Below are 9,590 nucleotides of genomic sequence, written 5' to 3'. Positions count from 1 at the left end.
AACCTTATACATATTTCTATAATAAGTGTATCTAATTTACCTTCAAGCCTCATTCAAATCTATTTTATTACTCATGGTACCATTTTTACTTTAAATTGTAAAACAATCGCACAATAAAGTTTTTCAAAACATTTACTCATTTGTCATAATATGATATTTCGATTCACATATTAGCAGCAACTTTCTTTATATTTTAATACTCCTTGAAAAATAGATATCAAACTTTGTACTTATCAATGATTTGTGAATATCTTATATAAATTTTGATTAATATACTTTTATATAATGACAAATGAATGTAAATAATATGATAATAAATTATCAATAGAAGTTGAAGTGTATTGTGAGGGAAATAACTTTGAAATTAGTAAGGGAAATACATATGACATTTGAAAAATAAACTTCGTATATATTATGTATAATTAAATATGACATTAGCAATAACAAAAGACGTAGGGGCATATTTCAGCGTTCATTTTATTGTTTACATTAGTAAATTCCATGTAGTACGTATTATGCATGCACATTTGTCACAACTCAGTTCGGTCTAGGGCCTTTTAGCCTCATAATACCTCATTTTTTTAATCGGAAGTTGTCATAAAATTGGATATTATAAATATATCAAAAGTTTTATTTTTCTTCTAATTTAATCAAATGTGAACAAATACTAATGAATAATTTTTTAGTATTAATAAATTATAGATAATTAATTTATTTCATGTTTCTAATAATAAAATTGTAAAATAATTAATTAATTCTCATTTCTAATAGAAAAATCATATTCCTAATTATAATAGAAAAAATTTAAATAATTATGATGCCTGTCGTTGTGCACCAAAGATAATATTTATAATCCAAACTACTACTATAGCTAGTGGTAGTCAGGGTCGAACCACAGGGAGGCGATGCAATTATTAGTTGTCTAATTCTAGTCTAAGGTAACAAATGTGAGGGGGATTTGATTTGAGTTGGTCTATACTAAAGGCAATAAAAGAAAAGTAAACTAAATAAACGGATGAAATCAAATATTAAAAGGGTGCTAAGATGGTCGGTTCACTATAGTTTCGGCGGCAGCATACTAGGTAGGTCTAAAACAAACACGTGAGACGGGAAAATAAGAAGTCCTCTCGGTCCATTCTTACAGGTAGCATCTTCCGATCTCGCTACAGGTCCCTAATATCACTAATGCTAACTTTCGTCCTGAAAAGTGATTTAAAAGGTCTAAATTAACTTATCTCTTGATCTCATTAATTTAGTCGTCTTAATTAGGTAGGCTATCTCCCTTCCCTATCTTTCGATCTTTATTGGGTCGGTCAATTCCTAGGCATTCAACTAGTCGCGTGCACTCGATTCGTCAAATATAGCAATTAAATTAATTAAAACGAAACAAATCTCACGAGGTCGGTCGATCGACCAGGGAAGCCAGTCGATCGACCGTGGCGCGTTCTAGGTCGTACTATTCTAATGCCGCCTATACTACATATTCCCTACATCCTAGCACAAGATGTTTAGCTACTCATACTAGAAATAATGACAGCAATAAACTTAACAATTAAAACATTCGAATTCATACTTAAATTAATTGAACAAATAATTAACATAAAACGATAATTTGGCTTCGGGAGATCTAACCTAGCAATTCTATACTACGATTGAAAGCAATAAAACTAAATATAAGAACAGAAGATTACCGTATAGAACAGGAAGGGAAGATCAAAACCGAATGCAAAGAGTAAACTTTATTGACGGAAATAATCTAAACTAATGAATGTTGAATTGTATCTCTAATCGTATGATAAAAAACTGGATGTCAACTCAATAATGTCAAATTACGTTATATAGGAATATAACGTAACACTTATTTCTAAACCTAATATACAATGGGCTTTGGAATTCTCATTCTATTTCTTTAATTTGCGCGTCAGCTCGTACGATGGTCGATCGACCAAAGGGGGCAGTCGATCGACTGGTATGCACTGAACAGTAGCCTCTGATCTTCGTGCTCTGGTCGATCGACTATAGAGGTCGATCGATCGACCACTTTAGCTGTAGTTGGCTCTAATTCTTCATAAAATTGTCTTTCAGGCCTCGAAATGCGCACCAAGCTCGTCCCTTGTGTAAATATTTCACGTCAAATGCAATGCCTAGTACTCGGGGATGGATTTAGCTTGATTTCCGCTGGATTCTTCACATTTTTGCAATAATGTACAAAAAACACGAAAGTAGACGGAAATAGGGAGAAAAGTAGCATAAACTACATAAATGAGCTCTGAAATGCGTGTAAAATAGGGCGTAAAACATCATATAAAAGACACGCATCAAACTTCCCCAAACCAAACCCTTGCTTGTCCCCAAGCAAGAACTAGACTCGATCCTAAAACCTAATAGAACGAGTTCAATCTCAGAGCGAAATGCAAACCGAATAGCCTAAACCAATTTAATGCAATAACTAACAATCAACTAGCAATTTGAATCATGCAAACGAGTGATGAAGTCGTCAAGAACTATTTGAACCGTCAACAACTATAGAGACTTATCAAATTGGACTCTCACGGGTCGCTCATATCACACATAAGCACAGGTGAAAAATGTATAGGATAGAAAGAATTCATTTTGTAATGACACTCACCTAACTACGACCTATAAGAACATGCCTGCAATATAATATGAAAGTAATATCTACAACCATACATATGCATTCCAACCAAACAAATGACCATGACACATGCCGAGGTACAATATGGATATGTGAGGTATGAGTAAGAAGAGGCTAAGATAAATTTGGATAAAAACAGAGTTAAGAGCCAAGCTAGTAACTAAGGGAACCAAATTATAACAACATCCAACTTCTTGCTCAAAATTTCAATCAAAAACAGTGCTAATAGCAAGCACAAATCTCACAATCTCCGTAATAATCACAACTCCCCATAAGATACAAATGCAACATGGGAGCAAAAATCGCCATTTAATAAAGACCTTGAATTATGCGATTTTCTTTTCTTCTCGGACTTCAGTCGATCGACCAATATGGCCAGTCGATCGACCGGATTATACAGTACTTGTTTCTTCCTTTTCCTCTTTTTCGAATCATTTTTCTTCTCTTTTTTCCTTTTCTTTTCTCCTTTCCTTCCTTTTTCATCTTCCCAACATCATCTCAAAATGAGCATATGCCACCAAAAACGTAGTAACAATCCCAAAAACTAAACTACTAGCTTGATAAGGGCAGACTAAATGTAGGATGTAGTAACAGGACAAAAAGGCTATTTCTGGCAGTGTGGTGCGTATGGGCAAAAAGAATAAAGGGGTGACCTCTTCCACATGTGTCAACAAACCACGAACCGAATGCATACAGATATTAAGCAGATTAAATTCATATTTATGCACATTGATGTAACATGTCTCATAAGGAGTAACTACTCACAATCCTAGATAAACTGGTCACAGATGACACCAGTTATAGGCTCTAAATCTCAGAAAATGATGTAGTTTGCCAAAATTTTAAGTCAAATTTAAAGTTCAGCAAGATATTAACGAAAACTCGTAGACTATGCAAATGATTCTACTAATAACATGTCAATTAGCCAGGCTTAGGCAATAAACAGCTGGAAATGCAATGTCATCATTGAAATACTACCGTTCCGACTCGACCTATATGCTAAAATAAACGTGCAAATGTTTTGAAATTTTGAAATTTTTCAATTTTTTTTTTGAATTTTTCTGTATGTATGGAGAAAATAAATAACAATGCAAGACAAAATGTAAACGTGAATGCAAGCAAATGAAATGCAACGCAAAACCCTTCCCCAAACCAAATCACACAATGTCCCCATTGTGCAAAATCATGTAATGAAATAAAGGAAAACGGGAATTTGCGTTAAATAACTAAAGAAGACATGAAGTAAGGACTTGGAAACTCACAAGACTTTAAGCGCAGCAAAAAGGAAACCTCCCAAACCAAATAAGTTAGGAGGTTTCAGAGCGGCAGATGCTACCCTAGGTACACGAAAAGACAGAAAAATACCACGCGAAATCCGAAAAACAATTTATTGAACGCAAAATTATGTGTAAAATAAAGAAACGGAAGAAAACAGAAATGAGTCAGAGAATAAAGTGGAGAAAAGACTCCCTCGATTCCGCAAATCGACCAAACACAGCAGGGAAATGATCGAAAACAGGTACATCAGCGCAGGATGGTCGATCGACCACATCACCCTGTCGATCGACCAGAGTGAACAGGAACAGAAGCTCCTGGAATTCGCAGCTCAGTCGATCGACCATACTGGCCAGTCGATCGACTGAAATACCTGCTGTAAGTTCCGATTTTCTTCGAATTAGCTCAATAAATTGAGCTAATATGGTCTATAAACTTGCAAATACACATAATAGCGCGCCCAAAATTGCGCAAAACCCAAAGTAACTGTCTAAAGTATTTAAAATCCTAAGCAAACTTATTAAAATGCGAAGTCTCGCGTACACAAAAGCACTAAAAAGATCCAAAAGCAATAAAATGAATGTTTTTGAAAAGGTCTTAATCAACTAATAGTTGATCAAGAATGGCCACGGAATAGCCCACTTGTTCGGCTTCTGGCTACAAGAGGTAGCCTCTACAGTGCTCATCTCTTCAACTGCACTCTTCTCAACTCCAACATCTGCCGAACTCAACGGATCAACAGCTTCAACGTCTCCCCCAATCAATGACCTCTTCTGACTCGTCAGAATCCAAATCGGACTCCGTCACTTTGACTGGCTCCTCATCAGTGCCATAGCTAAGACATCCTAGACCGCCTCTTTGAATGATTGGCTCCTTCACAGCTGGAGCAACATGCGGCTCTTCCTTCCCAAACCAGCTCTCCCGCAACATCCAAAATGGATAAATCTTCCTCCAATTTGCTCCCAATCAGGGGCGGAGGTGTTATAAGCGAAAATGGGCATAGAGACAGGCATATCAGGAAGCACAAAATAAGATTTCTTTTCAGAAACCGTATTACAAGTAACTGGCCACATGGGGTCTTTTTTCTTAGCTGTCTGGGCAAAGACAATGGAGTGTTTCCCGACCTTAAAAGTCAATGTCCCTGAGTCAACATCTATAACTGCACCAGTAGTGTGCAGAAATGGTGTACCCAATATGATAGGAATGTGAGCATCCTCGGGCATATCTAGTACAACGAAGTCAACAGGGAAAACAAACTTCCCTATCTGCACAGGAATGTCCTCTAAGACTCCTATAGGCTGAACCGCAGAACGATCAGCCATCTGTACTGTCATGTTGGTAACTGCAAACCTAGTCAATTTCAACTTCCTAGCAAGACTCAAGGGCATTACACTAGTACTGGCTCCTAGGTCACATAAGGCTTTTTCAATAGAAAAGGTGCCAATACTACAGCGAACTGAAAAGCTACCTAGGTCTTCTAGCTTATGAGGTGCAGTATGGGTCAAATAAGAACATGACTCCTCAGTTAGTGCGACAGATTGCACAGTTTCAAGTGACTTCTTTTTAGATAAAAGTTGCTTCATAAATTTCATGTGAACAATCACTTGATTAACTAAATCAAGAAAAGGAACTTGTACGTTTAAGCTACGAATAACATTTTCAAATTTGTTAAACGATACCTGTTCCTTCGTCGGCACCAATCTCTCTGGATAGGGGGCTGAAAGAAGTAACTTAGCCCTCTCCTCTAGGTCTCTCATGCCGGCATCGGTGGATTTAGGCTGAAAATCCACTACCTTGTCTTTGTTGAAGCTCGATCCTTCCTCAGACCGTCTCAAAAATGAACCATTAATCGTCATCGGGTCATACTTTGGAACCGGGACTGACCCATCAGCATTTGGGTCTTACCTCAATATTTTCGGAGTAGTCGTACCCCGAAACAAGTGGTCCCTCAAGTTATTTGGCATTGGAGGACGAAAAGACTCACCGTCAGCAGAGTGGTCAGTCGATCGACCATGTATGTCAGTCGATCGACTGACTTCTACAGGAACAAAAGCTGTTTCACTTCGCGGACTGGTCGATTGATCGGTATGTCGATCGATCGACCGACTTACTGCCGATCGTCTTTTTCTTGCTATTATTCGTCACTGCCTTCTTCTTGCTTGGTTCCGCCTCATCTTTTTCAGGGACATCCTCGACCATAGCGGGCCCATCAAGGGTAGACCCACTCCTCAAAGTGATAGCATTAAGGGTCTCCTTTTGATCCGTCTGCGACGGTAAATGCCCTGGAGCTCGAGTTGCACTCTTGCTAGCCAACTGAGCAATTTGGCTCTCTAACATCTTCATCCCGACCTCTCTAGCTTGAGATTCCTTCAGCAATAAAATTTTCAACTCAGTAAAATCGGAACCATGGGGGCATGCTGGCTGCTTTGAGGGACATACGGAGGCTTTTGATACGGCTGCTGCTGCTTATGAGGGGGCACATAATTCTGCTGCTGCTGCTGTGGAGGTGGAGTCGGATTTTGGACATTTTGGCTACTCCACCTTAAGTTCGGATGGACATTCGGCTCATAATAGGTGTTTGTCTGCCTATAATGTTGAAAAGCAGCACAAGACTCATAGGGAACGCTGCAGCTGACTGCAGCATGTCCTTCTCCTCCACATCTCTTGCACGAAAGGACCGTCTAAAACAAAGATTCACATGATAGATCCTCTTTTTTGAAGCTCCTCCTAACTCGTACTTATCAAATCTCGCCATAAGAGCCTCTAATGTAACTACAGAAGGGGATTCAGCACTTCTCCTTTGATTTCCCCTGGAATTTCCATACTCAGCTTTATGGGTGGCCAAATCATCAATAATTTTCCACCCCTTAGTCTCTCCAACATTCTCCTGGAACCTACCACTAGCAGCCGCGTCCAGGATAACCCTCTGATCGTCATAAAGCCCATTATAAAACTGATTGCATAGACTCCATTTCTCAAATCCATGGTGCGGAATAGTTTGCACCAGCTTCTTGAAACGGACCCATGCCTCATGAAAGTTCTCATCAGGACTCTGTTTAAAGCTCGTGATCTGAGCTCTGATGGCATTGGTCTTCGAGGCAGAGAAATATTTCTTGTAAAATGCTAAGGCCAGCGAATTCCAATCAGTGATCCCATTAGCAGCTTGATCCAGGTCTCGGTACCATTCCCTTGCAGCATCACGAAGAGAGAATATGAACATGGTCTCCTTCACCTGATCTTGGGTCACACCGGTTGGTGGGGGTATAGAAAAGCAATAATCAATGAATGTCTCCATATGTTTGGCTGCATCTTCATTTGCAGCTCCCCCGAATTGGTTTCTCTCAACCAAGTTGATATAGGACGGTTTCGGCTCGAATTTCCTGTCCGTCCCTGGTAATGCAAATCCCTTATAGAGATTCTCAGCTTTCGGCTCAGAGTGACTGGCTATACTTGCTTCTTCAGCCATGTCAGGAGATGTGACGGTCTCAGCTGATGAAGTAGAAATAGGTGATGAAGGTGGATCCTCCTCAAACAGCTCGTTCTCGTATTAACTAGACAGAGTACTCAGCTCTTCCTCTGTCGGTAATACTCTAGATGATCGCCTCAACTCACGCAAAGTCTTCTCAATCTCAGGATTGAAGGGTAGTAATTCACCACCCTGTGACCTGCGCATAAGAAAAAACTACAAGTAGAATATGAGAATTAGTTTAAGGAACAGATGTCCCTTAAACTAAAAGAAAGACTAAAAATAAAACAACTAAATTTTTTAAACAATTGCCTCCCCGGCAACGGCGCCAAAATTTGATGCCTGTCGTTGTGCACCAAAGATAATATTTATAATCCAAACTACTACTATAGCTAGTGATAGTTAGGGTCGAACCACAGGGAGGCGATGCAATTATTAGTTGTCTAATTCTAGTCTAAGGTAACAAATGTGAGGGGGATTTGATTTGAGTTGGTCTATACTAAAGGCAATAAAAGAAAAGTAAACTAAATAAACGGATGAAATCAAATATTAAAAGGGTGCTAAGATGGTCGGTTCACTATAGTTTCGGCGGCAGCATACTAGGTAGGTCTAAAACAAACACGTGAGATGGGAAAATAAGAAGTCCTCTCGGTCCATTCTTACAGGTAGCATCTTTTGATCTCGCTACAGGTCCCTAATATCACTAATGCTAACTTTCGTCCTGAAAAGTGATTTAAAAGGTCTAAATTAACTTATCTCTCGATCTCATTAATTTAGTCGTCTTAATTAGGTAGGCTATCTCCCTTCCCTATCTTTCGATCTTTATTGGGTCGGTCAATTCCGAGGCATTCAACTAGTCACGTGCACTCGATTCGTCAAATATAGCAATTAAATTAATTAAAACGAAACAAATCTCACGAGGCCGGTCGATCGACCAGGGAAGCCAGTCGATCGACCGTGGCGCGTTCTAGGTCGTACTATTCTAATGCCGCCTACACTACAGATTCACTACATCCTAGCACAAGATGTTTAGCTACTCATACTAGAAATAATGACAGCAATAAACTTAACAATTAAAACATTCGAATTCATACTTAAATTAATTGAACAAATAATTAACATATAACGATAATTTGGCTTCGAGAGATCTAACCTAGCAATTCTATACTACGATTGAAAGCAATAAAACTAAATATAAGAACAGAAGATTACCGTATAGAACAGGAAGGGAAGATCAAAACCGAATGCAAAGAGTAAACTTTATTGACGGAAATAATCTAAACTAATGAATGTTGAATTGTATCTCAGAACTGTATGATAAAAACTGGATGTCAACTCAATAATGTCAGGTTACGTTATATAGGAATATAACGTAACACTTATTTCTAAACCTAATATACAATGGGCTTTGGAATTCTCATTCTATTTCTTTAATTTGCGCGTCAGCTCGTATAATGGTCGATCGACCAAAGAGGGCAGTCGATCGACTGGTATGCACTGAACAGTAGCCTCTGATCTTCGTGCTCTGGTCGATCGACTATGGAGGTCAGTCGATCAACCACTTTAGCTGGTAGTTGGCTCTAATTCTTCATAAAATTGTCTTTCAGGCCTCGAAATGTGCACCAAGCTCGTCCCTTGTGTAAATACTTCACGTCAAATGCAATGCCTAGTACTCGGGGATGGATTTAGCTTGATTTCCGCTGGATTCTTCACATTTCTGCAATAATGTACAAAAAACACGAAAGTAGATGGAAATAGGGAGAAAAGTAGCATAAACTACATAAATGAGCTTTGAAATGCGTGTAAAATAGGGCATAAAACATCATATAAAAGACACGCATCAAATTATTATCTCCTAATTCTAATAGTATAATTAGGGGAAAAAAAGCCATAATAAAGTGTTAATTTATTTCCTATTTCTAATAGAAAAATTGTAAAATAATTAATTAATTCTCATTTCTAATAGGAAAATTATATTCCTAATTATAATAGAAAAATTATAAATAATTAATTATCTCCTAATTCTAATGTTAATAGTATAATTAGAAAAAAAAGCTCCTAATTATAATAGAAAAATTGTAAATAATTAATTATCTACTAATTCTAATGCTAATAGTATAATTAGAAAAAAAAGTCTCCTTTAGTTATATATATTGAATACTAGTTTGAATGCCCGTGCACCGCAACGGGATA

The 9,590-nt window shown here is 38.0% G+C and overlaps 1 non-coding gene across 1 annotated transcript; it reads left to right on the top strand.

The window, feature by feature from the left end:
- Positions 1 to 6,909: 6,909 nt before the first annotated feature.
- LOC141654557 (small nucleolar RNA R71) lies at positions 6,910 to 7,016 on the top strand. Its single transcript, XR_012548113.1, has one exon. It is a non-coding gene; the product is annotated as a small nucleolar RNA R71 (small nucleolar RNA).
- The last annotated feature ends 2,574 nt before the right edge of the window (positions 7,017 to 9,590 follow it).

This window comes from Silene latifolia, chromosome 4, assembly GCF_048544455.1.
Source record: "Silene latifolia isolate original U9 population chromosome 4, ASM4854445v1, whole genome shotgun sequence".
In the NCBI taxonomy this organism is placed as follows: Eukaryota; Viridiplantae; Streptophyta; class Magnoliopsida; order Caryophyllales; family Caryophyllaceae; genus Silene; species Silene latifolia.
This window is presented reverse-complemented; position numbering and strand designations above follow the sequence as displayed.